The following is a 27,305-nucleotide window of genomic DNA, read 5'->3' as shown; positions in this document are numbered from 1 at the left end:
AAACCAGCATGGCTTAGGAGGGTTGGGTTTTACTTATACAATCTAAATAACTATACCTGTAAAAAAAAAAAAATTTTTTTTTTAAGGAAAATAAAATCTTTAACACAGATATCCATAAACAGAAAAACTCGTCTCCTCCTCACATCCTTTCTTCGGGGAGGTTTTTCCCGATTCCTTGACTTGTCACCTTCATTTCAGTACCTGTCGTCCATGCTTGTGCGCAGAACATTTGGGTTGACACCAGAGATTTGCACCTAAATCTTGACATTAGAAATAGTGGCGTTCCTACCAACACGATTATTTCAAAGGTATTTGTGAAGGATGCCGAAAAACTGGACAATGAATGATTAATTGAGTTTTCTTTGCAGCACAGACTCCCTTAACGTGGCATGCAGGACCAGGGAGCCCCACCCTGTTTCTGAGCATCTGCATGAAAGGCCAGGAAAGGAATTCAACAATTGCAGTGGTGCACAGAGAGGCAGTTTCTAGACTTGGGTGTTAACGTTTGTTTAAATAATTACTAAAAGGTTGGGGGGGGGGTTAGGCTTTAATCCATAGGGAGGTCTTGAAAAAGCACCGTGTTATGTGGTTTCACTTGTCAGCTTGTTAAAATATCCATTTAACTTTGAGAGGTTGATTTGGATAGAAAAGGGATCTGAAGTGGGTGCTGCTTCCCAATTTTAAGATGCTGGGGTTAAAAGACGTGCTTGGAAGGACAAATATCAAAGCATTTAGTGAAGCCAAAAAGAGTTATTTTTGCTCTGGTATTCTGAATAGAATTTCTTTATAAAAGTAAGTGTTTTAGAAAGAGAGGTTTCATTTTCAGGCAGTAAACCTGCTTGTGGAATAGACAAGCACTGGGCATCTCAGAACAGAGATGCACAATGGCAGCAGGAAACAGATGAATGAGTTTACCTTCCGCTCCTTGGTCCTTCAGTCGGAAGCCAGTCGTGTCATGTCAGATTAGACGAAGGCCATTTCTGCAACAAGGCGAGGAGATTTCAAACCTTATTTCAAATCTATGGGAAAGACAATGTTTTGAGCTGCTCTGAAGAAAGAGGCATTCATTATAAATTCACAATTCATTATTGTCCTAGCCATGCTAACCCGCATCGTCTACTGCAGACAGCGAGTCTGACCATGAGGAACAGAGATACCAAGACTTTCTTCTTCCCTTTTCTTTAAAAAAAAAAAAGAAAAGAAAAGAAAAAGAAATTTCAAAAGGACGCCCACTTGATGTTACCATTTTTTAAAGGCAAATAAATCATTTGAAGAAGAGAAAATTTTACTTTTTCCCTGATGGCTGGAGTGAATTAATGCACTTCTAAATCTGGATGTGGTGACCATTTATATAACAGAATAACTGTATCAATAGTTATTCCAGTCTGAAGTGAGACTCCAGGTGAAAATTGCATGTTCTGTTTGGAACGAATGTAACTTCAAAGCTGCTGAAACCACCTTCCGCTCTTTACCTTTCTTTCTAATACTATCTTTCCCCTCTTTTAAATCCACAAACCACACCTATCAATCCTAGCACCTAGAAGACTTTGCGATTTCACCAGGAACACACAATCAGGTAAATTGCCTGTGATTGCGGGTCATTCTAAAATCAAAATAGATTTCATCTGCAGCTTCAAGAATCCAATTGCGAGGACGTCTCTGGTGCTTTGTTCAGACACTGGCGCCCTGGTAGCCTGGTTTCAAAGAGGGACTTGTCCTAAGATTTGCAGCGATTATTTTGTGGAAGTTAGCTCTGCCCACTTGCATAGTTAATTGCAGTGCAGGAAGGTTCGAGAACAGTACCTCCTTGAGTTCCGGCAGTAAATGTGTACACAGCATTGTATGAGCAGCATTCCAGCACACCCACCTCCCGGTGAAGTGAATGTGCTGTCTGCATAAACACCTGGGCTTCTCTGGCCCGCCAACAAATCTCACTTTTCACCATATGAGATAGTGTTAATGGACACCAAGCTTGTTTAGGACCCTAGAGAGCCTTAGAGGAAGGAGAGAGCTGTCTGATATCTGACTTCCTTTAGAGCTGGCCTCCAAAAATCTACCTGTTTCCCTTTTGAGAATGTGAGGTTATGTGTATTTTTGAAGGAAATAAAAGAGAACACGCTTTGCTAATCCACTTATTACAGGGAGTTGTAAGATTAGTAACCTTAGTAATATCTTTGGCTTTATGTAAAAATGAAAAATTCGTACGTTTGGGGGTACGTGACTGTTGGGTTGGGTTGAGTATTCGTAGGGAGTTGCCTTTAAAAAACCATTTGGAAATCGCTGCTCTTCAAATTATGTGACATTAAATACTTGCACATTCATCTCTGCAGAATGAAAGAATACACTTTGGTATGCACAGTTTGCCACATACGCATGCATCCTACACAAACTAGAATTGCTATTTAGAATTATTCAGTTACTTATTTTACAGAGACTTGAGGTAGTGGGGAGAGTTTTTGTTTCTTCCCTGGTGGATGTTGGGCTCTGATTCTGCCTTGCTTGGGTATCTTAGGGCTTAGGACCCTCAAGAAGAGGCAAGGAACACATACAATAGTTCCTATTATGAGTAAAGTATATTTTTTACAATGTGTCTTCCTTTAGGTTGCCAATTTAAAAGTAGTCATGCTCTAGGTTTTAGAACTAGAAATATCACGAGAAATAGCTTTTGTCCAGATGTAGCTCAGGATGCATCTCCTTTGGTCAAATTATGGTAAATCATCTTTGCTACTAATGGAATGTGGAAACTACCCAGACTGCTAATGATCTAAATATGTTGATCTTACAGGTGTTCCTTTGATACAGTGGATGGTGACTCTGCTCTTCTGCCTGCGAGTGGTTCAAAATGTAAGTTCAGCAAACCAAATAATCAAACATTGGTAATTCTGGAGCTCTATGCAGAACAGTTCTTCCCATTTTCATTCCTTCTGACCAAGACTCTAGCCTCATAAGTAAAAGGCTAGGAGGAGGTGATATCATCCCCTTGGGTAGGTGGAGGGATACCCACCTTAGACCAACATTTGTTCACTGTACAGCAATGTAACTTTATACAACTGCCAAGACAGCCGTCCGTTGGTATTTTTCTCTATTCCTCCTCACCCCATTATTTTCCTGGCAATAGAATAGGTACCTTTGGTGTCTGGGCAATACTGAACTGACACTTCCCCAGATGTCACATCTTTCTGGGTGGCCCTGCCTATTCTAATCTTCTCCTGGCTCAAGCAAACAGATTTTGATACGTAGGTACACACAGGAGCAGCATTGTTTTGTGCCAGAAGAAATCCTATGGCTGCTATCGAGCTAGCTTTCCCGCCACGTCCATTAAGCAAAATGCTTCTTTAGCTCAGCTGATGAAGGTCACACTGTTGGGATCTGGTACACGTCAGTTATAAAATGGCAAGTGTTAAAATATGCAGGAGGCCATTACTCCTTCCACAAAGACATTGGATGGTGGGGGATTTTACAGATTTCCTGAGGATGGCTCCTTACTCTCTGTTCTCAGAAAGGGACCCAGGGGAAGATCCTTACCTGCCTCTGTAGAGACCTCCACATGTAATTTAAGCTATTTTGGAAAAACCTTTAGGCATTGAATGCATTTCATCAGCGGTCAGGCTCTAGAAAGCTGATTTTTATTAGGAAAAACATCTCTGCTGCCTTCTCTTCCCCTTGCTTTTCTGCCTCCTGTCTCTGTTTCCTTGCCCCAAACATGGATTTCCGTGTAATTCAGTTCACTAAATATTTCTCCATTTTTGATTTTGCTGCAGAGTTTATTGCTAGAGCGGCTAATAGACTTTTGGCACAAATAGTATATTGATCACTTGAAATCTTGTTTGAGCTTGACTGAATATACATAATGGGGTGTCAATCGGGAAAAAAAATCTCATAATAAATGGCAGGCGACTTATATTCGTGAGAAAAAAAAATATCTTGGGCAGCACACAAAATATCATGTTTACTGTAGCATGACAGACTGATTCCACCAGTCTCCGCACATTCATGGGGTGGATATTTGATAGCAAAGGCAAGGTTAGAATACCAAGATCCTGGGACCGTTCTTTCTTTGTTTATATGGGGAAGCATTTTTGCACACCCTCTAGAGTATAAACATCTTCTAGAATCGCAGCCAGCGAGAAAGATCTTTTCTACCTGAGGAATTCAGAAATTGCAAACAAATCTGTTTAAGTTGGTGTATATTTAAAATCAGCTCCTGATTTATGCAGTCCATATTTTTTAACTTTTCACCATGTGTGTATCAGTGCATACACTCGCTGTATGCAAATATTTTCAATGTGTACATGGGAGAGCACGGTATATTTAGAGAAAATCCTGCTTTACATAAATTATTTTTAAGAACAACTGAGCAGAGGAGTAGCCATGCGTTAGGAAAGTGAAATCTTTTTTTTTTTTTTTTCCTTTTTAAATTTCTTATTGAATGATAAGTAAAGGAATCTCAACTTCACAGTTTTAGGGGTAATTCTTCAAATTCTCTTTTCCTGATAGAGCAGTGATTGTGATGGCAAGTATTTCTGGGAAAGTGGTATTTTTGGTTACTTTCTGTAGCTTTTCTCTGACTCTGTTGCCGTTGGTCGTCTGTGTGGAATCTGGCCCCAGAGGGAACATGGGGTATTGTAGGAGCTGTCATCCTGCTTCACCCCAAGACGGTGTGGGGTATGTTACACTTTCCCAGTCCACCGGCTGGGGTGCAGCCTACCTGCCGTCGGGAGTTCTTGGTGTCCTATAAGTGAATGAAGTCAATGCGCTTTTTGCTTACCAGGGTTTTTTTTTTTTTTTTTTTTGGCTGTGTTGGGTCTTCATTGCTGTACCCGGGCTTTTTCTCTAGTTGCGGCGAGCGGGGGCTACTCTTAATGGAGGTGCGTGGGCTTCTCATTGCGGTGGCTTCTCTTGTTGTGGAGCATGGGCTCTAGGCACGCAGGCTTCAGTAGTTGTGGCATGTGGACTCAGTAGTTGTGGCTCACGGGCTTAGTTGCTCCACGGCATGTGAGATCTTCCCGGACCAGGGCTCGAACCTGTGTCCCCTGCATTGGCAGGCAGATTCTTAACCACTGTGCCACCAGGGATGTCCTGCTTATCAGGTTTTAGTTTGCTTTTTTATGGCAAAAACTAAATCACGTTCTAGACAAGTGTCTCTTCCAGTTCCTTTACGGTATTCAAGATTTTTAAAAGCATATTATGGCAGAGTTTTCACTTTTTAAATCTCAGGTCTTATCCGACAACTGGAAGAACCTACTTATCACAGAGTGTGTGAAAATAGGACAAGTGAGGCTATTAGGGTATAAAAGACGTGACATCAGGCCCTGATCATATCTGCTATTTTTCTGTAGGGCTTCAAGAACTTTTGCCTATTTTCATCTACTTCATTAAAATGCTTCTGATTTGTTTTTTAAGGTTTCTGATTAGCAGTAAGAGAGCATGCAAAGTTTGCTAAGAAAATGGGATTATCTGAGAACTCGCCAGTTGCAGAGATGCAACAGTATATGATTATAGGGGAGCTATAGACTTTAGCAATATCTTGTATGAGTAAAATTTTTTATCTATATAGTCGCTTATATATGTATACTGTTTTATGACAGTTAGAAACTATTTATAGTATGCGGCTTCTTGCACAAAGAGGCAATCACATTCAATAGTTTAAGCTTGGGGAATTATGCTGCTGAAATTTTAGCAAAAACTACGTTACATGAGAACTTTAAACTCGGGAATTAGCTATTCGAATAAATTATTAACTTTTAACCTACAGAGAAATGAATGTCTGCAAATGTTAAAACTTGGACTTATTGGGTGTCACCAACAAAAGGGAAAAATGAAATCGCAGGGCAGAGAGAATGGGAAGGAAAAAATTTCCCAAAGTCTGAAATGTGCTTTTACAGGCCTTGCTGTTGTCTTAAATTTTGGATCATTTTACTGATTTATTTTAATAAAATGAAGGGAGGAAATGAAAGGGACCAAGAAGAAGCTACGCAAGCTGTTTTCTGATTAAAAGATATTCAAGATTATGTGTTGGTAATATAAATACCTAGGTTTAATAGATTGCTTTCTTACCAGTTCCTACCATATTACAGTGAGAATATTTAAAGACAAAACAAGTTGAAGAACATATCTTTTATGTCAGTAGAATTAAAAACAACATCAGTATACTCACCAGGTACTTGGTAAGGCGTTTACATTTTTTTTTTTACATTGCTTTTTAAAAATCGTTATTCAACACAGCTTTTGAAAACCGAGTTGAATTGGCAGTCGTTTCACAGAAGGGACATTACAGTTTCTGAGGTTTGATTTCTGCATACGCTAAGTGAACGTTAGGAAGTAACTGGAACTCTTCGATGTTTGTTTTCTTGCAACTGCAACATTTTCAGAAGGCAGAGTCAGAGCTCTCTTCTGTTAGAAGCAGCTCATTTAAAGTTGTATTCATTTAAAAGAACAGTAGTGAGACGACTTTTTCTTTCAACAATGATTTAAATAACGAGGCTGATGCGATGGATTAAGGATAATACGCATTTTTAAAAGTTGGTGTTTTTTCACTTTCGTAAAGAACACGTTGAGGCAAAGTAAAGACAGATTACAGTGTATTAATTCAATTATCAGTGAAGTAGTAGTTTGGTATATATTACTTTTAATAAATCTAGTTTTACATTTAATAAAATGTTTATTTTCAGGTTTAATTGCTCATGCTCAAACCACTTGCTTAGGGCATAGAACTTCTGCTGAGCCTTGAGCAAGTTCGGTTTATTAGACCCCCATGTTCCTCTTAAGAATGAAATTTTGCTATTTGCAGCAATGTGGATGGACTTGGAGGACATTATGCTCAGTGAAATAAGTTGGACAGAGAAAGACAAATACTGTATACATCACTTGTATGTGGGATCTAAAAAATACAACAAACTAGTGAACACAACAAAAAAGAAGCAGACTGACAGATATAGAGAACAAGCTAGTGGTTACTAGAGGGGAGAGGGAAGGGAGAAGGGGCGGTATAGGGGACTAAGGGGCACAAACTATTAGGTATAAAATAAGGTACAAGGATATATTGTGCAACACAGGGAATATAGCCAATATTTTGTAATAACTTTAAATGGTGTACAACCTTTAAAAATTATGAATCACTAGATTGTATACCAAAAAAATCCATATCCCCCATATGAGAGGGGATAACTTGGGGCTCACAGTCAGCTGATGACGTCTTATGTGGGGCTGGCCAAGAAGTTCGGGTTTACAGCAGCATCTTGCGGGAAAACCCGAACGAACTTTTTGGCCAGCCCAAATGTTTATTGATATGTTAATAATATATTCTATGTATGTCATGTAAGTATATAATATACTCATTAAAAGTATATTGTTGGGGCTTCCCTGGTGGCGCAGTGGTTGAGAGTCCGCCTGCCGATGCAGGGGACACGGGTTCGTGCCCCGGTCTGGGAAGATCCCACATGCCGCGGGGCGGCTGGGCCCGTGAGCCATGGCCGCTGAGCCTGCGTGTCCGGAGCCTGTGCTCTGCAATGCGAGAGGCCACAGCAGTGAGAGGCCCGCGTACCGCAGAAAAAAAAAAAACACTTATATTGTTATGCTTTATTTATTAATAGTTAAACATATATACCATTTCAAACAAGCCTAAACCTTTCCAGTTTAACTGGAAACAATACTAAGAAATTGACATAACCAAATGTCCTATAACATTAAAGAAATTAGGGTTAACTCTTTCCCCAGGTTAGTGCTGGCTTGAAATAATGCTGTGGCAAAAGTCATTTTCTTACTGATAGGCTGATCCACCACGGTTATGCCTGAATTTGGCGAAAGCGTAATGTGTGATGATGTTTTTGGATTATTTTGGTTTTGGTGTGTGTGCTTTGAGTGGAGGAGGGTAGCTTTAAGGAATGAGAGTCTCATTTTTAAAAATAAAAAAAAAATCAAGTGAAACCAGTTAATCCCACTTTCAGGTTAAACTTCTTCATCTTGGTGTGCCCTTGCCTCCCTTAAGACTGGGCTTTGGTCACACTGACAAGTGTGGACATGCAGACCCATCGTCTGATGGACTTGATTTTGTCTCGGCCAAATAGAGGGAGTGGCCAGCCTCTGAATTCTATTCCCAAGCCAAGAATTTGAAATTGATGTTATTCCCCAGCAAGCTGGCCACACCCTCTTCAGAATCATTGTTTCATCGCCATGCTTTTCTTATACTCCTGCAAACACACCTATACCGCTCCACAAGTTACTCGAAATCATTTTTCTTTCGTATCGTTAAAAGTAAAAGGTAAGCGTTCAAGATAAGACTTAAAAATATGAAACCTACTAGAGATCCACATTGTCAGGCTTTTCCACTCTCATACAATCTGTGGAAATAACCTGGAGGACGTGAATTTCCAGCCTGGGCAAAGCTCTACCTCAGGCCTTTATGAACGCTCCTTAGGAGATGTATCTTACCCGGGATTTGCAGAGCTGGGATGCTGGAGTAAAGCAGACAGACAGACACTCGTTAGGCAAGGATTTAAGTTGACAGCTAAATAAAAACCAAACCAAACCAAAACAAAACACCAGCACAAAGTGAACATGCATAGAGGTGAGAGTTCCTGTTTCTTTAGAGATGTCAGTAAAGGCAGGAGAGTCAGCCGAATTCCAGGGTTTTCTGCTTTTTATTCTCTTCTGTGATAGTCCAGGGATGTCGCCACCAGTGACCACGATGACTAATCATTCTTAATTTTTCTAGTTCTGAACATGAGGCTGACTGGATCCCTTATAGAGCAGACTTCTTGAGCAGCATTGTCCGACGGAATTTTCTGTGATGACAGAAACGTTTGCTGTCTGTACTGTCCAGTACAGAGCCACTCGCCACATGTAGCTACTGAGCGCTTAAAGGTGGCTAGTGTGACTCCGAAACTGCATCTTTAAAATCTTACTTAATTTTAATTAAAATGTAAATTTAAAAAGCCACATGTAGCTGGGGGCTGTATATATTGAACAGTGTTGCCTCTGACAGTCAGGAAAGTGAGTCAGCTTTGCATAAAGTCCTCTTTGTGGATGATGTGAGCGAAGGGCCATGCACACTCCGGAAACTGGGGACGGGTCAGTGCTGACCACTGTGCGCTCACCACGTGCAGCTGCCAGGCAAATCATGGCTGTGCTGTTGCTGTCTTATGTTCACATTTTATTTATTTATTTATTTTAAATTCTTATTGGAGTAGAGTTGATTTACAATGTTGTGTTTCAGGTGTACAGCAAAGTGAATCAGTTATACATATACATGTATCTATTCTTTTTTTTTTTTTTTTTTTTTTTTTTTAAGATTCTTTTCCCCACATTTTTAAATAGAACTGAGTCCTCCCAGTTCGGGGCCCAGTGCATGATATTGTTACTACTCTTTTTTTTTAATTGGGATAAGAACGCTTATAATGAGATCTAGCCTCTTCAGATTTTTCCGTGTACAGTACAGTATTGTCATCTGTAGGTGCCATGCTGCACTGCAGAGCTCTAGAATGTGTTCATCCGGCATAACTGAAATTTCATACCCATTATTAGCAACTTGCCATTCTCCCCCCGCCCCCTTGGCAACCATTGTTCCATTCTTTGCTTCCATGAGTTTGACTTTTGTTGCTTCTCTGAGACCCAGTCCCCAACTGGGCAGTCTCTCTGTTGTCCCAGAATCTCTCTGGGTCCTGGCTACTTTGTTTGGTTGTGACTGTACCTCTGAGGTCCTCTTAGAATTCTGGCTTTAGGATAAGAGGTTTATGGGCAAAAGTCTGGATTTGCCCTTATAGAAGCTTCTTCCACCACTTCTTCCTTGTTTTTTTGTCACTGTATCCTGTTGTCCGTGGTGAGAGCTTCACCGTCTACTTACACTGGGGTCTCTGTGTCTGGAAGGATTTTACCTCCAGTGCGCTTAAGGGTATGGACCCCCTCAGTCAAGGCGAGACCTGTTACGAAGTTATGACAACTCACTCATCCCGCAGACAGGCCTCTTCCTAAAGGCGGTGAAAGCTTCCTCTATAAATGGAGAGGGTCTTCTGACTGAATTGACGGTGACCTTTTCAGAGCCTGTTCTGGGACAGAGTCCTTGGGTGAGTGGACTTGTCCTGGTGGAGCTTGGTCTCTTTGGCTCCCACCATCCTAAGACTTTAGCGGTAGGCCAGTGGGAGGGAAAGGGGGTGAAGTGTGCCTTGCAGCTGTGACCATCCCCTTTGTGCCCCCAGGGGGACCCCATGCTGCCCGGCATACCCAGGAGGCTTCCATCTGTGTGGGGAGAGCCAGCCTGACTGTGGTGGGCACAGGTGGGTGAGCGGCTCTGTCCTCTGGAAGCTCCCAGCCTGCACCCCACCGTCTCCCCCAGACCCAGGATCTTCCAATCTGGTCCTGCCTCAGAATCACCTAGGAGATTCTTCAGGAAAAAAATGTTCATAAGCAAATTCCTGAGCCCCACCCCTCATGTGTAGAATTAGACCGTTTCTTTCGGTTCTCTCAACCCCGTCTTCACGGTGAGGGGGTTTTCAAGACATGCTGCCGTCAGGGTTCCCCACCAGACTGAGTGAGAATCTCTGGGGTGGGGCCTGGACACTGACGAGTGTCAAGCTTCGCTGGCGCTGCTGATGCAGCCTGCCTCTGGCTCCATTGCGGAGGAGTTCAGGATGTGCAGGAGGAGTTTCAGCGGGGTTGCCCCCCTTAGCTTGTATTCACTTGTTGGACACCTGCTATGCGTCCAGCCACCCTCAATGTGATGCTGGCTTTCAGCATCTTCGCCCCTCACCTTTTCCTGCCTTCTTTGCAGTCTCGTCACTTCTGCTCCGCCCATCGAGCAAATGACCTCTGGGCCTGTGGTGACCTTTCCATAGCCTGCTTTGCAGCTCCGGCCGGGTGTGTCCTTCAGTGATGTGGAAGTGGGCCAAGTCCCCTTCCCCATGCCACCCTGCTCCCTGGCAATCAGGGTGCAAACCTCAGCTGCTCCTCCCCCGCCCCCCCCACCCCCACCCCAGTGCTGTTCCTGAGTCCTGCAGCCTTGGTCCCCCTGCAACGTCCTCTGGTCACTCTGATGCTGACCGAGTTCAGACCTGCGCCGTCTCATGCCCGGCCTGATCAAAAAGGCTCTGAGTTGGCCTCTGCCTGCTTAGATGGCTCTCCTGTCCAGTTATCCCTCCTCAGCTGTGGAACCATAGGTCAGTTCACAGAACTCACATCAAAGCTCCTAAGGGCTTCTTGATGAGGAAAGGGCTGTCCACACCTCCCTCACCCACCCAACCCTGCCTTCACGGCCCCCGGCCACCCAAGGCTGCTAGCTGGGTCCTCTGTGCCCTGCAGCCCAGGCCTCAGTGCGTGGTCCCCCTGTTCTTCATCCCTCTCCCGTGTTTGCTGATCTATACCTCCCTCAAGGCCTGGTTCACAGGTCACCCGCAAGCTTCCTTCAATGCCTTTGGCCAAACCACTCATTCCCAAAGCCCCACACCTTTGCCTGCACCTCTGGTTCTTGGTTCTCTGCCCGGGCTCATATGCAGCTGCTCACAGGGTCCCCGCTCCCACCCCCAACTCCATCCTGCAGCCACAGTCGGTCCCTACATCCAAGGACAGCCCCCCTGCAAAGCTCTACCAGCATCACATACTCCCGCCCAGGTGCCTGTGGCATTTTTAAGTGCTCTTGACTAGATGCCCTTGGCAGTGACCAGGCCTTTGGTTTTCCCCTGTGCGTGGACGTGCTGGACCCCTCACCCACTGACCAGACACATACACACAGCGTCATCCTCCCAGCAGGGAACTCTGTTCCCCACGCTGGCCCCCGCCCACCCCCCATCAGAGCTGCTCACTCATCCCTTCGTTCTCAGAGCAGCCTCCCAGCTCCTTGATGGTACTTTGGGAAAACACTTTTCTCCACCCTGGTCTTCTTGGAAGGAATGAGAATTTTGAGACACAGTTGGCATGTCTTTGTAGTAGAGGGAAAAGGATGCCAGGAACCCTCCCACTGTTGCCCCCTCCCTGTGTCATCTGTCCCCACCCCACCTCTACCCCTGTCTCTGCCTTAGCCCACCTGGCTATATCCTGAGCCCCTTTCTTGCGCAGCTGCTTTGAGGGTAGCCTCAAATGGCTGAGCCAGACCCTCGAAGCCATCGCCTCCCCGCTTTTTTGTGGGAGATCCCCCGGGGACCGAGAGGACAGCCAGGCCCCTGCTCTGGACAAATGCATAGAGATGAAGGGTGCTCTCCTGCCACCTGCTGCCGTGGGGAGAAAGGCTGGCAGCCCATCAGGAGGAACATTGGGAGGGGTTGAGCCAAGATGCTGAGGGCCTCATCCAGCCGGGCCAAGTTGGAGAAGCTTCCAGAGCTCAATCTTAGTGAAGGAGGAGGAACTAGAAGGGCATCAGAGGCCACAGATGCACGCAGAGGCCCAAGGGAGGGTGCGAAGGCCGGGCTTATTCGAGGAACTACAAACATGTCAAGTATTTCAGAGTGGGGTGGATGTAAAGGTGGGACAGGCAGAGACGGAGCAGTGGGACTTAAGGCACTGCCGCGGGGCAGAGGGGAGCGGCTGCGCAGCGAGCGCTGCAGATCCCCACGGGCCGTGGTCGGGGACGTTCCCTTCTTGATCCCGCCACACTGGTGCTCCCGGCTGGTGCTCCCCTGGGCCTTGTCATTGTCCCACCCGTGAGCCTCACCCACCGCGTGGAGACCTTTGCGGCAGTGGCTATACCCACAGTCAGGCCAGGGGTCCACTGGGGCTCAGCCCTAGAGGAGAAACCACAGCCGAGCCCCCAGGGGACTGTGGCCCGAGGATGAGGACGAGCTGCTGCACATTCCAAACTTGGCCTTCAGCCAAGAGTCCCTTCGGCAAACTTTTAGGGGAAAGAACACAGGCCGTCTCCCCCTCCCCGCGCAGGTCTCCCCCGCTGCAGCCCCCCCAGGGCCAGGAGCACACGGGCACCCCAGCTTCCCAGGCCACCCCAGGGCCACAGCCTCAAAGGACGTGGGTGACTCTGGGTGGCCCCTCTGGGAACACCTCCCCGAGAACACGGCCAGCGCCTTCTCGGCTCTGCTGTCAATCTCTGGGTGACGATCAAGGCGCTGCAAAAGGACAACTCACAACCAGCCTGCACAGAGAAGTCCTTGTATGTGCGAGGATGGCCCCGTCGTTCACTTTAGCACCATTTGTGTCTCTCTTGATAGGTGTTACTGTACCTGAGAATGGTCAAGCGGCATTGCTTTAAGAAGGCTATTCGGCCATTCGATGTAAAGCACACCGAGAGGGTTCATTGTCCCCAGGCAGCGCGATGGCCTGGGCCAACAGCCCGGGGTTGGCTCCTGAGTTTGCTGAGTGGGCGGGCGACGCTGGCGGAGCGTCGTGGAGTCTGTGGGCTGGCGGAGGTGGTGGGCTGCCTCTTGGACGCAAGCACGTGACGAGCCCAGCCGGCCCAGGGTCCCTCTGCAGGATGACGCGGCAGCCCGTGTGGGCGGTGGGGAGCCGTTCCCACCCACCCAGGCAAATCAGAGAGAAAGCAGGCTGGTTCATGATTTAAGGTCCCAGGATTGGAAACTAGAGCCCCACATGGGAAGGACGATGGTTATTTGTAACCCTGGTCGTTGGCATGAATGCTCCATCAGCCAGTGAGGGGATCCCACAGACACCCAACCTGGTCACCCAGGTTGGCCTGAAGGAGGTGTCTTGACTGAGACACGGCACAGTTTTGGAGCTAGTCCAACATGCAGGAAGATCCAACGTCCCTGGAAAGCCTTCTTTACTTGGTTGTATCTACCCCTCAACCCTGCCCTACCACCGAGGCAGGCCACTTCTTCCCGGCCCCCCAGGCCTGCAATACCTGCTCTGACCCGAGGGCCCAGTGAGGAGACGGGGGTCCCATTCAGTTCAGGATCACGCCCCACAGTTGGCTCAAGCTCCAGGGACATCATCTGAATCGGGAATGTCCAAGGTATGTGCTTTCTGTCCCTCGGGGCTGGACCTGAACTGGCCACCTGGGCCCTGAGCACCGTGGTCCAGGACAGAAAGGGATTTACCAGCCTTATTATTACTGCCGTTGTTAGCTCTCCCTTTGCAGTGTTTCCTCAGCCCTTGGTGTGGGTGCTTTCTTTTATCTTCATGGCCACCCATGCAGTAGGTACTGCTGTCACCATTTTGCAAATGAAGAAATTGGCTCAGAGAGGGCAGGCCAGTGGCTGGGGGTCACACAGCTAGGAAGAGGTAGAGGCACTCCTTGTTGCTGTCCTGCATCTCCAAGGCCTGGACTCTGAGCAGCCTGAGCCCAGGCTCCCAGGCCCAGCTCCCCACCTTCCCCAGGTGTTTCTGAATCGTGAGCTGTGGAAGAAGAAAAAGAAGGAACGAGTTAGAAGCTTAGATGTGCTCCAGGGGCCTCATTTCCCAGCTTCCTCCTCCCAGCTGGGCCTCCGGGCTTCTGTAAACCGTCCTCAGGGCCCACTATCTCTCGCCTCCATACACATCAGTGAGTCATTTCCTCAACTTTTTTTTTCCCCCTTAGGTTTTTTTTTTTTCCTATTAGGAAGAAAAGTTTCCTTCACAATGATTTATGCCTGCCTCTGCAGATCAGTTTTTGAAGTGTTTCAAAGACTTGCAGAATTACTTTTTGTTTCAATATTAGATTTCTGTCTCTGCAAAATTTAGAACCATATGCTCTCAACTATGGGTATTGGCTTCTGAGGAGTATCCACCCTGAATTTTTTTACCCCAGATAATAATCAGACATCTGTCTCAGGGCAGCCTAAACCTTAGCTAGGGAAATGCTGAAAAAATAGGGCATGGGTTCCTGCTCAGGGGCGCACAATACCTGTGAGCCCTGATCCCCCCGGGTACCCACATTAGCAAGATGGGAAACCAAGGTAGATGGACACAGGCTTCAGGGCTGGGGGAGAAGAGAGGCAGGGTGAGTGGCTGAAGCCCTCAGCACAGGGCTGAGCTCCTGAGACTGTTCATGAGAACCATGGAGCACAGGCCTGAATTCAGACGGCCTGGCTTCAAATCCCGGCTGTGCCATCGGTCACTGCTGTGTGCCCTTGATCAAGTTCCTTAACCTCTCTGTGTATCAGTTTCTGAATCTGTAAAATAACGGTACTGCCTCCCAGGGTGGATGCAAGGATCGAATTAGTGTGTACGTGTAGCGCCCGGAGAACCACGCCTGGCATGTATTAGGGGCTCAGCCTTGTTGCAGCGAAAACTGACTGGTTTCTGGAAAGCACTCTTTGGAACAGCTGGGGATATTTTGCAACCAATGAAAAGCAGTAGTAATTCGTATTTTATAGAGGCAGAGACGGTTGACAGCTCTAGTGAGGCGCCATCCTAAAATCAGAAGATTCACATCACAGCATTCAGGGAGTTGATGCGATTTACTGTTTATTTAATGCATCTGTGCCACGCCGAGCTCCACCCGGGGTCTGGGCTGTCTTCCGTCAGCTCGCTCTCTGGACGTGCTGTTGCTTCTTGGTGAATAAGATTAGGTCAGGGATTGGCGCCAGTTTGGGAAGAATGACTGTCCTATCAGAGTGACACCATTCTTTGTGTGTCTGTCTCTACTTGGTTCATTGCTTTTGCCTGTGGCTCCCTAGGCCAGGGGTGAGGGGAAGGGGAGTGTCACCTGCCATTGTGTACCTCCCTGTATTTTTTGGTTTGTTTTCAAGTTCCATTTACTTATGTTTAAATTTTTATTGGAGTAGAGTTGATTTACGATGTTGTGTTAGTCTCAGGTGTACAGCAAAGTGAATCCGTTATACATATGCATATATCGACTCTTTTCTAGATTCTTTTCCCATATAGGTTATTACAGAGTATTCAGTAGAGTTCCCTGTGCTCTACAGTAGGTCCTTGTTGGTTATCTGTTTTATATACAGTAGAGTGTATATGGCAACCCCAATCTTCCAGTTTACCTCCCTGTCATTTTGAAAGACACATGTTTACATGACTCTTGTCCCATTTGAGAGAACCCCTCCTGTGATCCCAACCTAAGGCTTCATCCAGTGGCGTGGTCCTCTGTAGGCCAGTTGGGGACCTGGGGGCCAACTCAGGTTTCTCACAGGTACTTCTTTCTGCCCCATCCAAGTGCCACGTATGAAGCAGACATCAGATGGTGGCCCAAGGGTTCAGGCCATTATGTACAGTAAGGGGTGTGGTTCAGGGACCCCACCCAACCCTCCCTGCCTCAGATGTTCCCTTGTGGGATATTCTTAGCCTCATGGCCAAGATGTGGGTGCATTTCAGGGGACCGAAAATCTCCCCTGTAGTTGCCAGGCACCAGGAGCCCCAGCAACCTGAGTGCACAAGCCCCAAGCCTGCTGGCACCTTTGTCTCCCTCTCGCCCACACCCACCTCATCCCCAGAGTCACCACCCAAGCAGAGGCCACCACCTCCCTTTTCAGGCTCCTACCCCGGCCTCCGTCTGCATCTGGTCTGCCTGTCCCCAGCTTCTGCTCCATCTCCGGCCATACAGCATCCAGGGTGGGCTTGAGAAACGCGACTCTGATCGTGTTATGTCTCCTGTTCCCCTCTCGCCAGGCACCCGCCCCAGCTTCCTGTGTTTCTTCATAATGCTCTGCAGCTTCCGTGGTCTGCTTTGTCTCTCTCGCCCCCACTAGCTGGTAGGGGCCATACTGGCAGGGTTGTGTGTGTGTCGCTCACCTCTAGGGTGACCTTACAGCCGTGGCTCTGGGTGGACGGAGAGGTAAACCCGAGAGAGTCTAAAGACAGGAATGTCTGGGAATCCATCTGCTAAGAAGCCAGGAGGACCTGGTGGAGGTAACAGGGCTGGTACAGGCAGGTGGAGAAAGAAGCCCCCCTGCCCACCACCCACCTGCCGTTTCTCCCTGACAGCCGGCCAGGGGCTCCCCAAGGCAGCTGTGGCACATGTTTCTGGGGAGCTTGGAGGACAGGTCTCTTCTCACCAGGAAAAAGATGGTGACCACTTCCTGGTGGCCGAAATCCTGGGTAGGTTAGAGAGGATGAACAACGATTTGCCTTCGGTGCCAGATTTCTCACACGTAATCTCAGTTCATCTCTACCCAAACTTTGTGAGGCTGGTTGCACGTTTCCCATGTTACTGATGAGGAAATTGAGGCTCAGAGAAGCTGGATGCTGCCCTCTCCGTTCCATGCCTGGCCTATCAGCCAAGCCTGAGAGGAACTAACTGCTGGAAAGAAGCAAGTGTGCAAACCCTATATGCCATAATGGGATCAAATCCCTTTATCTCCAGTTCACGGCCAAGACGAGGTCCCTCAGTGAGGACGGTTCAGATATGGTGATGGTCTGTGAAGCCAGGTGGACCGTCTTTCCCCCAGAGAATCTGGGGACTGTCTGGGTCTGTCCAGGAAAGTGTTGACTTTCATCAGCATGTAAGTGGCGTGACCAGTCTTCTCATCTGGAGCTCTTGAGGTCTGACAACAGGTCAGGTGTGCTCAGTCTCCAGACAGCGCACTGACAGCAGCAGGAAAACAGAGAGGCGAGGTGGGAAGAAAAGTCAGATCTGTAACCTCCCGCTACAGGACCTGCCCCTGCCCATGTCCGCATCAGCAGCTGAGGGTTTTGAGGTGAGATTGTTACCCGGTCCAAGCTCATACGGCTCACTGCATGACAGGCCAATAGACTGAGAGACGAGTTGTTGGGGCCAGGTATAGTGACTTTATTTGGAAAGCCAGCAGACAAAGAAGAGTGTGGACTCGTGTCCCAAAGAACCATCTTGCCTGGGTTTGGTTGCTAGTTTCTATTATAGAACAAAGAGGGGGAGGTGATAAGTTGTTGCAGATATTTCCTGGTTCTGGCCAGACTCCAGAGAGGATATGTTCGTTTCTTCTTTCCCTGCAGCCATTCACAGGTGGGCCTGGTCAGGATGTTTCCTGTGAGCTTAAACAAAGGTGTTTTAGCTTAACACCAGGGGCAGGGGAGGCAGGGTTCCCCGAGGTAGGCCATTATGTATGCTTTAAGCTTATAGGCAACATCCCTTCAGTGATTAACTTGTAGCAAAAGCAATAGAAAACAAAGGTTCCAGTAAAAGAAACAGATCCAATATGGGGTCAGCTTTATTCTTCCCTGTTACAAGATCTTCACAGATGATGACAGTTGGAGTAAAATGGGGTTTTGGTTGGAGCAGCTGTAATAGCGAGGCCATGATAGAAAGATTGTAAGATGGTAGTCAAAGGGGAAAGACCAAAGAACTCAGAAAACTAGAAGCAGAGGTGGTTCCTGACCTTGACCTTGGCTAAGACCAGTCGCACCCTCATGTCTCAGTTGTTGCTCATGAACAGGCCCCAGTTCTAGATGCTGGTGTTGGTCGGACAGACTCAAGCTCCATTCTCCACACGGATGGAATCCTAGCCAGAGGGTGGCATCACACAGGGGTCACCTTTACCTGCGCTTATGTAAATAAAGGAGTCTCAGATCCAGGCTCCAACTGCAGCACTCCTGATACTGATGGTGCTGGCCTGAGCAGGGGATGGGAGTAGCCTTTAGGGTGAAGGTGAATGGGAATTAGGGTTGAAAGGTGGTAGAGAGTAACAAGAGGCCCTTGCTTCCCAAAAAAACCAGGGGACCATCCCATCCCAGTATTAGCTGGACATTCAGAGCTCAGACTCTTGAGGGAGACACCCTGATTCAGTGGACATAACCCTGGACTGGGACAAGAGCTTCTTGTGTCACTTCGTTCCTGTCGCTTTGCCTCTTCTGCAAAATAGACCAGCCCCCTACCCTCACATGCTGCAGTGCTGCCATGTCAAGTTTGCATACATGCCAGCTACATTCGGGTCTACTACATTTTCCTTTCAAACACTGATACTTCAATGACTTAGGCCACTCTGGCCCCGTAACTCGATGAGGTAGTATTGGTTTTTAGAATTACTATCTTGTGATTCCTCATGAGCAACTCACGAAGCACTCGTGGTCCAACTGGACCACCTCCATGAAAACATGGGGGTCACACACAGCCAATAAAGATTAGCACCAAGGCCAAGGAAAGGGAATCTAGACCAGGAGGAAAGCTCAGTTCATCAGCTGTGAGATGAGCTGTCACAGGTGGTCTGCACTCCTCCAGGGATGCCCCCATGCAGTCGACTATGCTGGTTCTCCATCCTGAAATAATTTGTCCATAGCAAATCAAATGGCTCTTCTCCAGGCTGGGGTGGTCCCGGCGTAGTCCATTTGTTTTAGGGGTATGTATCAATGCTCCCATAACTTTATATCTGGTATTGTTGGGTGAAAAATAGAGGGGGGACCATTCAGTAGTCCCAGGAAGGAAAATGGAACTTGCCCTGCACTCAGGTGAATAAAACAGTGATTTTGGTCTGAGTAGAGCCAGATCCAGTTGAGACAAAAAGCTCAAAATGTTTAAACAGCTGCAAACCCTATGAGCAGTGGAAATGTCCCTAGCGTCCAAAGAGGGGCTTTTTTTAAACTCCAATCACTACAATAAACATTTTTCTATAGAAGATAAAAAATTCTAAATTTGGACACTGTAGTCTATAGTCTGTGTGATGGTTATGAGAATTCTGGGGTTATTATTTTCTCTTAGAACTTGGGGAAAATTCCTCTACATTCCATCTAAATTTTTTTTCAATACCAAAGAGGAAATTGTTTATAATTAATATGTATTCTCCCAATGAATAATAATTTAATATAAATGATTCTCTTTTTTCCTATAAAACAACTTGTCAACATGAGATGGGGTAAGGGCTTTTTTCCCTCCTACTAAGATCAACTTTTCCCTATTTTAAATGATATCACCAGACAGTTGAGCAGTGGTTTCTGTATTGGAAATAGAGATGACCCCATCATCCCAGCTGGTTAAGTTTATACCCTCTTCAAAATTCTGTTAATTTTTCTCTTAATACTTGGTTCTTGGTGTGCTTCTATGGTGTCTAATAAGAAACTTGATATAGACTTTTAGCAGACCCATACTTAGTTACTTTCTAAATAATGAATTTATTGAGCCCCTTCTCCTGAACGTAGAAAACTGTAATATTGATGCAAATGTTTCATGATAGAAATTTGATGAATATATTACAAATCCCAGCTGAACTCAAAGGAAGTAGCTCGGTTGGATGTTGAATGCGGGAATAAAAGTCCGTGGCTTCTCAAGCTCAAGTTAGAATGCCAGTTGTCCAAAAGAGGGATTTTTAAAAAGGAAGTTTGTTTTTAAACATCGGCAGTCTAACCACGGCAGATTTGGAATTCCACTCCTGACCGAGAGGCAGGGAAAAAGAATCCTCAGATGTACTATTAAGAGGTGGCTGTGTATGTGGAGAATACAAATTGATTATAGCGTTAGAATAAACACAACATAAATTTGAAATACCAGTCAACAATACGTACATTGTCTCCCCAGACCTGTTATAGATTTGGTGGATGTACCCTGACATTGCACCTTCTGAAGTGCGTAGGTAAATGAGCAGGGGTGATGTGTGTGCCAGGCCCCCACGTTCACGTTCACGTTCACGTTCAGACAGATCCTCGCTGGCAGCCATGTTCGTCTGTGAGCAGTGAAAAATAAAGGAATCTGAAGGTGATCCATCCCATCGTGGGTCTGACAAATTAAAAATTTGCATGTGTGAGACAGTAGTTTTGCAGTCCGAGGAAAGCAAATAAGAAAGTGCAAAGCATTTGAATTGTGACGCTTCCAACAAAGCTTTTAGAAACAGACAAATATAAATGAGATTGATTTCAATTGATTTTTTAAAAATCTTTTCTTCTGTGGAGTCAAGAGAGTGACCCAAAGCTTTGGAGGAGCATGGGAGCTGACAGAGGGCTAGTGGCTTGCTGTTTTCTGAGAGCCCAAGCAAATGAGAACATAAATGTTGCCCGAACAGTTTCTGTTTTCTGGAGACCTGCGCGAGAGAAAACAGCACCCACCCGTCAGTGGGAACAATGAAGCAATCGGCTTTGTCTGCATGTAGGGACTTTGCACGGACACTCCAACTGTTAAATACCAGCAACCTCAGCTTGCTCCGTCCCTCATTTCACCAAATTAATTCTGAAGAACTGTGTCTTGTAGGGGCTCAATCTTTGTGTGTTTTCTGTACAGCAGACATGCTCGTCTCTGCTGATTTTCTGAAACTGACCAATACTTTCCTGGGGATGAAGGAGGGAAATGGTGTGGTCCTGGGTATTTATTTCGTGACACTGCCCACAAGGGCGCACTGGCCAGTAGGCTGGATGCCAGCCACCAGCCCATCATTTCTCAGTGAAAAGAACCTTTCAGCTTGGTTACCTCCTGGAGAGAGCTGATTTTCCAGCAGTCAGGCTTGATCTGGGTAAATAATTAGAGAGCTGGAGAGCGAAGACATCGCCCTAGTGCTGTCTGTGATTCTGCTAATATAGCCAGACCCTGTGATTCCATCGCTGCTATAATCTTACCGCTGCCTTTCTCTAAAGCTGGAGAGAGAGAGAGAGAGAAAGGGAGAGAGGGAGGGAGGGGGAGGGAGGGAGAAAGAGCAACAAAGCCAGTTGCTTGCGTATGTCTTGAAGGAATTAATGACATTTTTCATTCTTTGGGTGAAAACAAGAAAATAGCTGCAGTTCTTTATCTGCATATAAGAAGGTGAATCTCAGTCTACCTCGCTCTCCCTACCACCTTCACCTCCCAGGCCATGCATGCCCAGTGCAATGACTTTGGTATATTGATTGAGTTTTAAAACTGTATTACCCCTCTTTACTGGAATCTGCAGGGCTCTGGGTTGTGTAGGCGGATCACATTTCTCATAAAGCAGACCCTGAAGTAGTTAATAGGTTGTTGAACTTTTGCAGCTGCTCATTAAAAGCCAATTAAAAAAAGAGAAAGAAATGTTGGCTGTTATGAAGTATGTGTGTCTCTCTCAAAATATCCATTATTCTGAACCTTTATCGCGTTTTATCCTGTCCTTCTTTGTGGGGCCCGTGGATGGAGAAGGGCAAGAGAATAAGGAATTGATAAAACTATTCCAAGGTTCTAGTGAAATTCCCAGTTTTTCTCTCATTTGTGTCTTCAGTTGCAACCTCTATAGTTATTATACCATTAATTCTCACTGATTGAGAGTCATGGTGAAAAGGGAAATCAGATTTACTGAAAAATAGTAATTGTACTAATGGAGTTTTATTACTTTGGAGAAAGTTATATATATAGATGTGAATGAATACTAAGAAGTAGAAAAAGGTAACTTAATTAAAATAATTAAAATTCATAACAGGCATGTTTAATATGCTTCTGTGTTAACTACAAAGGTCCTTTGACGATTTCTGGACCAAGAACTGGAAGACACAATGAAGAAACAAAGGCTGTTAGTTTAGGTGGCCTCCTTTTCCAAGCGTGGAAGATCCTGAGTGTCAAGAAAGTTGGAAGTCAGCTAGTCCCCTACCCACGGCCCACCTCCACAGATTGGTTTATCACAGATTGTAAAATTAGCGAGTTCTTAGCTGAGGTGAACGACATACTTTTCTGGCAAATACCAGCTGAATTGGTAACATGGGTTGCTTCAGTCACCAATATGGCAGGCCTTGCTGGGTGTTTGGTATGTGACAAACCTAGATGGTCTGGCTCATCTGGGGGTTAAGTAACACAGCCAAAGGGGCAGACACGACAGTGCATTGTATGTCGGCCGCTAAAGTGCATTCAGACCAAATCTCACCGGATACTTTTTTTTCTTTTTTAATTTTTCACCTATTCAGTAACATAGTTTGTCTTGGAACTAAAAGCAGCAAAAGTTGATTGATATTAACTATGACACCTCTGAATGAACTAAACCTAATTCCTTCCTTCCTTCTTTTCCTCCTTTTTTCCTCCCCGCTTTTCACCCTCCCTCCCTCCCTCCCTCCCCTCTCCCTCCCTCCCCCCCCTCCCTCCCTCCCCTCTCCCTCCCTCCCTCCCTCCCTCCCTCCCCTCTCCCTCCCTCCCTCCCCTCTCCCTCCCCAAACCCAAGGGACCCTAGAAGGCTGTTCCTGGGCAAGAGAGGAAGGTCCTTGGGGACTGGATGCCAGTAGGGTGGGTGTGTCAGGAAAGAACACAGGGTGTCAGGAGTATGGGGGCCGGGAGACTGCCAAGTGCTTTCTGGCCTCACACAAAGGGGACTGGGAATTTTTTTTTGGAAGGTCATGGGACGTGATTGTCCCACAGTAAAGGGACAGCGTCCGGGACGGTGTCAGGACTTGAGTATTTTTGGATGTCATAGAAGAATCCTCTGGAGAAAAACAACGTGTAGGACCCCTCTCTGTAATGCCACTGGCAAGGTTACTGCTTTCAAAGCAAAGCCAGACTCCGGCCCTGCCCGAGGTGAAGTCTTTGTCTGCCTGCGCGCCCGATCGCTCCGGCTTCGGATTGATTTTTGGCCGCCGATGCAGCAAGTTGGGGGCCGGCTCGGAGGGTGGAGGCGGCTGGGGGCGGAATGCGGACTGGCATCCACGGCACCAGGGAGCCCACTGCTGCTTTGGGATTTTTTTTTTTTTAACCTTGGAATTTCCAGATAACAAAAAGAAAGAGGTTTCTCCTGGATCTGAGGGAGCCATTAACATCTATTAATAACGCCGACGGGGTGAGTAGTGGAGTGGCGCTCGGTGCGGCAGCTGGGTGCGCGGTCCTCGCCCGGCTCGGGCCGGGTGCGCTCCGGGCCGGCGGGGACCCAGCCGTCTGCCCGCCTGCTCCGACCCCTGTCCAAGGTAAGGGGTCTTCACCGGGGCGCCTGCGGGCTGAGCACGTCCCCTCCCCCCGACTTCTTGGCAGGGCATTTTCTCTGGCGGGTAAAATTACGTGTCATTTCTCACGGGGCATCGCCGGCCGCCTTCCTGGAACCGTCCTTTTAGATTTTGTGATCCGCCCTGGCACAGAAGCTCTCCTAGGAGGTGGTGCTTATGCATATTCATTTTGTCTAGTAACCGGCTACCAGTCTTGCCATTGCAGGTTGATTTATTGATTTATGTGTAAAGTGTGTTTTATTTTAGTAATTAGGCAATCCTGAAGTCGTGGAGACGTCTGCGCGTCCCAGACATGTTCGTTGCTAAGGATGAAAGACAAAGGTGGTCGTCCCACCTCGCCCCACCCCTTCATTTTGTACCTAGTGACCACTGACTTTTGTTGTTTTATGGAAAGCTAGTTAGGCATGGCATTTTTGCCCCCCGGAGGAATCACTGAATTCAATATTAGTGTTTGTAAGTAAAGCATGCAGTTATTTTTAAAAGCCCAACATTTGAGAAGTAACTTCTTCTGGGGTGTGTGGTCAAGACTGGACAGTGTGGTGTGTTATTTCAGTTTGGGGATGATTCCAGGGTTGCTGTTACTTCTGGGAAACGGTCAACAGCATGTTCCCATCAAGGTACATGAAAAGAAATGTTGCCTTTCATTACAAAGGAGACTGCAGTGAAAAGGGAGACATCACGTCAACTCTTCAACTGTGGTTTTCATCTTTCCATGCTCCCAGCCCTCTACTCATCCATACATAACCCCATCATTTAAAAAAACAAAATTATCTCCACAGACCTGCTTATATTTTTCAGGAACTCTATTATGCCTATAAACTTGACCTGGATTGTGTTACTAATTTGGTAGGTTCTGTCATACAGGAAATCACAGTCTGTGGGTCAATATGTTCATGTGAACCCGCCAGTCAAATTAGCTAAATTGTTTCTAAAAGATATTTTTAGGCCAGTGAACACTTAGCAAAAATGTCTCTACAGATCCCTGATAGAACTGTTTTTAGATTCAGTACTTTAAAAGCCTGTTCAACCCAAGGAGTTCTAATCAATGTAAAATGTGCTTCTAACAAAAGATGTTTGTATTGTTAGTGATTAAATCATTATACATTTCCTTAATGGAAATAACTGATCTAACAGCAATAAAAATTTCACCCCGTGAAATAGTATTCTGATTTTAAACTCTAGAAAAAAGTATGCGTTTATTGTATTTTAGGGGGAAGGAGTCGTGTAAGAATGAATAACTAAAGTATAGGAACACTTGTTTGGGGTTTATATTTTCTACAGACTCATTGTATATTCTGTTTGATGTACCTATTTTAATCTTTTAAAAATGATCTAAATTTTCAATCTACTGCCAATTCATATTATACATAAAATAGATGAATGTACTGTGCAATACACACGTATGATTTAATCCATGGGTAGAAACGACAGCCATTAGGTGAGACGAATGAAGCATCTGCCTCTATGAGAGAGAGCAAGAAAGAAACCACCCCAGATCAATAACTTATAAGTAACCAGCATGAAAAGGGGCCCCAAAGCTTTTCTTCTGCTTCAATTCTTAAACAGGCTTTTCCTGGTGGCATCATATTCATGTTGGAGGGGTTCAGTAAAAATGAGAAGACCAAATGTTAACTAGGCAATATAAGTGTTTCTATCTTATATCTTTACTACAAACATTTCTTTTCGAATTTTATTTTTTTATACAGCAGGTTCTTATTATTTATCCATTTTACAAACATTTTTGACATGCGTTGATTGCTGAAAAGTAATTATAGACTTGATATTCTGAAGATGGCGTGAGGCTGCATTTTTACGAGTAACAGCAGAGATGAGTTGGGATGTGACTGTTAAGCTTACGGGAGCGACTCTAGCAAGTAGGCGTGAGCGTGTTTGGTGTGTCTTTGTGCCTGTTTTACAGGAGGCACGTTACCATTGTCTGTGAGCCCCGGCTCTGGTGTTATCGAACACAGAATGAATATGTAACAACTTAATACATTTAGTCCCCTAAGCAGTACATGGATCTTTCTGAGGTCTTGGGGGCAGTAGAAACTTACCACCGAGAATGTAAAGAAGGAAAGAATTAAAGTGAGCTGGGTTGACTCCCCCTGAGCAAAGAGATACTCCGCCTTGAAATAATAACCACCACAGTAATAACCACCACCCCCCTTTCGTGGCACTGTCTGCGTGGCCTTTTGTTCATTGTATGTGGAGTTGGCACTAAATCCCTGGGGATGGTGATGGTGTATAAAATCTTTTACTGATGGTCTGAATCTTCTTGTGCTTCTGTGAGATACACACATACAAGCACACGTTTATTAGATAGTAACACATGCAAACAAGTGTGCAGTCTTCTTTCAATTCACTGCAAAGACTACAGGGAACTTTTTCAAGCTCCATTCAAGACCATTACCATCAGATCGCTAGTTGTGATTTTTTTTTAACCTGGAAAGTGACCTTTTCCCTGCCAGAAACTCTTGATGAATAGAAAGAGTACTTTCAAAAGCCCTCAGTACTTCCGTGGTGGTCCAGTGGTTAAGAACGCGCCTTCCAATGCAGGGGATGAGGGTTCAATCCCTGGTCAGGGAACGAAGATCCCACATGCCACAGGGCAACTGAGCACGCGCACTGCAGCCAGCTACTGGGCTCGTGTGCCTCAACTAGAGAGTCCACGTGCCACAACTAAGACCCGAGCAACCAAAAATAAATAAAATATTAAAAAATAATAATAAAAAAATAAAAGTTAAAAAAAAAAGAAAGGTTTTTTTTTTTGGTTTGTTTAGGCTTCTGTCCCAAGAAAGAACAGCAAATGGAATATTCCTCAGTATCAGAAACATTTGAGGCAAACCTATTGGATTGATTCAAGGATTCACATATGTATTTTTCCCTTTATTTTGGTGAATAATTGAAAGGGAACTGTTTAATATAAAAGCCTGTACCTGGACAAAATGATACTGTATTGGTCTGTCGTGATTGAATCAGAAGCAGGGGAAAGGTCATTTCCACTTTGCAGATACCATTGGTCATCTCTTGTTTATCAAGGGTGATGTCGGGAATGAAATGACTGGGGAGTATTAGAGATTATGTGTGTCGATATTTACTGACACACAAATCTATTCTTTGTTTTTAAAATGTAGCTCAGAGTAGGGTGGAATTCTTTGGCTGTCGGTGTTGATCTCCTGTGCACTGGGGTAACTGGGATGTCCCAATTACCCCACTAGGATGTGTTGAATTCCCCTGAGAAATTAGACGTAATGAAAAAGCCTGCCTGTGCTGGTAGAGTTGGCCTCCCTTTGTAGCCAGTATTTGACTTCTAACCACCTTTGGGACAAAGCTGTCTCTAGGCTCCCTTTAACATTATCATTTTGGGGTCATTATGATCCCCTCCAAAAAACCACGTCTTCTGTGTACTTGAAAAGGACTTGATTTTGGTGTACTTTTGCAGAACTCAGTTCCAGGGAGACAGTAAAATACCTTAGTGGTTTCATCTTTATATAATTTACATATTTTAAGCTCTCTGTTTCAGGTCAGTGGCCTATTTTGCTATTCTAGATGATTGACCAATGTTAACAAACCCAACGGATCTTAGAATAAATTAAGAATGACTCTGGGCAGGCCCCAGAGGCCCTCAGTAACCAATTTCTAATAGATTCAAAGAGAAAGTA

General features: G+C 45.7%; 1 long non-coding RNA gene across 1 annotated transcript in view; it reads left to right on the top strand.

The window, feature by feature from the left end:
• The first annotated feature begins 2,791 nt into the window (after positions 1-2,791).
• Positions 2,792-27,305, top strand: part of LOC137233087 (uncharacterized) — a 109,170-nt gene continuing 84,656 nt past the window's right edge. The window contains exon 1 of the long non-coding RNA XR_010947289.1: positions 2,792-2,844. This is a non-coding gene — a long non-coding RNA (uncharacterized lncRNA). The remainder of the gene's footprint in view (positions 2,845-27,305) is intronic.

The sequence above is a fragment of the Pseudorca crassidens genome, chromosome 10, assembly GCF_039906515.1.
Source record: "Pseudorca crassidens isolate mPseCra1 chromosome 10, mPseCra1.hap1, whole genome shotgun sequence".
NCBI classification, from domain to species: Eukaryota; Metazoa; Chordata; class Mammalia; order Artiodactyla; family Delphinidae; genus Pseudorca; species Pseudorca crassidens.
This window is presented reverse-complemented; position numbering and strand designations above follow the sequence as displayed.